Source organism: Myotis brandtii, unplaced genomic scaffold, assembly GCF_000412655.1.
Source record: "Myotis brandtii unplaced genomic scaffold, ASM41265v1 scaffold1077, whole genome shotgun sequence".
Taxonomy (NCBI): Eukaryota; Metazoa; Chordata; class Mammalia; order Chiroptera; family Vespertilionidae; genus Myotis; species Myotis brandtii.
Window position 1 is genome coordinate 950,846 of NW_005353666.1, and position 1,577 is coordinate 952,422.

Genomic DNA, 1,577 nt, shown 5'->3' on the forward strand with positions numbered 1-1,577 from the left:
GTCCCGGGGGGGGTGGGGGGGGGGGAGGTCCCGGTCCCCGGCCCAGTCTGACCGGTTTGCGTGGGGGGTAGACGGGGGAGCAGCAGGCGATTGCTGGTGGGAATCCCTGCCGAGAGCCTGCAGGTTGGATTTTTCTGAGGCCGATTTCACATCCTCTGTCAGGACCCCACAACCTACCGCGTCCGTCTGAGAGCCACTGGGATGACTTGTTCAGGAAGGAGTAACGGCCGCGCCCGTGCTGAGCGTGCATGTCTGTGCTTTCCCGGGGCCACCAGGAGGGATGACGCGGGGCCGGCGTTCCGGGGCCAACGGTCAGGATGGGGCCTGGGCTGCCTGCGGCCAGTCTGTTGGGTGCGGGACACAGAGCAGAACAACAGGCTCCGAGTCCGCACAGCCCCTGCGCCTGGTTCACGGACGAGACGAGTGGCCACAGGACAGAGTGGCGACCTCAGGGCCCTGCGGTCCCAACAGCAGCCCCGGACTTTCTGGGCAGACACACTCTGCTCCACTCGCTCAGCAGGAAGGGGCAGACACGTTGTTAACAGAGCGTGGAGAGCGGCTACCGCGTTTGGACCGGTTATGGTCCGAACCTGTGGGCCCACGTGGCTGAGTGACGTGGCTCGCTCAGCAGGAAGGGGCAGACATGTTGTTAACAGAGCGTTTGGACCGGTTATGGTCCGAACCTGTGGGCCCACGTGGCTGAGTGACGTGGGCTGCGGGAGGGGCAGCAAGTAAACGAAACTGGACCAGGTGCATGTGATTGAGTGGATTCGAAACCCACGAGGACGTTGTGACCACGCCCTTCCTTTGCCTCGTGGGATCTGCTGTGAAATAAAGACTCGGCTTGCAGGCCGTGGCGCTGTCTCTCCATCAGAGAGGGCAGTGTCCCACCCAGCCCCAGCCTTCTTCCCTTGTCTGTCTTTTCTAATCCTCCACCGCCCGCTCTCAGGCTCACCGACCCTGGCTGTGTGGGCCGGCACAATATAGTACATCTGAAAGACTTCGTTAAAGATTCTGTGCTCAAGTTTGTCCAGCCCAGCTGGCGTGGCTCAGTGGTTTAGCATCGACCTATGAACCAGAAGGTCACGGTTTGACTCCAGGTCAGGGCACGTGCCCGGGTTGCGGGCTTGATCCCCAGTGGGGTTCGTGCAGAAGGCAGCTGGTGGATGTTTCTCTCTCTTCAATGTTTCTACCTCGCCCTCTCCCATCTGCTCTCTCTAAAAATCAATGAAAATATATTAAAACTAAATTTGTCCAATAAAAAGGTTGGTTTTTATTTGTGTCCAAGTTAGAGGGTTTGAAGCACTTTATGTCCCGTGAGGAGCAGCAGGCTCCAGCCGCTGAGGGAGCGTGTGTCCTGCGGGCAGGCCGTGCTGCGAAAACCCGCCGTGCTCACCCCGAAGGCTGTCAACTCTGCGTCACTGGAGACCCAGGTGCACACCAGGTCACCTACAGTCCCAGTCCTTCGCCACCTCGTTCTCCTCACAGGACCTTCCTTATGAGATGGTCACCCGCTGGTGGCTGCTGGTGGCTGCAGCCCCAGTACGTGCCGCGTGCCGCGACCACGGCTCCTCACG

The 1,577-nt window shown here is 60.2% G+C and overlaps 1 long non-coding RNA gene across 1 annotated transcript in view; it reads left to right on the plus strand.

Annotated features, from left to right (window-relative positions):
• The window catches only part of LOC106726633, a 1,670-nt gene extending 1,055 nt beyond the window's left edge, over positions 1 to 615 (plus strand). Inside the window, exon 3 of the long non-coding RNA XR_001362704.1 lies at positions 163 to 615. This is a non-coding gene — a long non-coding RNA (uncharacterized LOC106726633). The remainder of the gene's footprint in view (positions 1 to 162) is intronic.
• Positions 616 to 1,577: the final 962 nt, after the last annotated feature.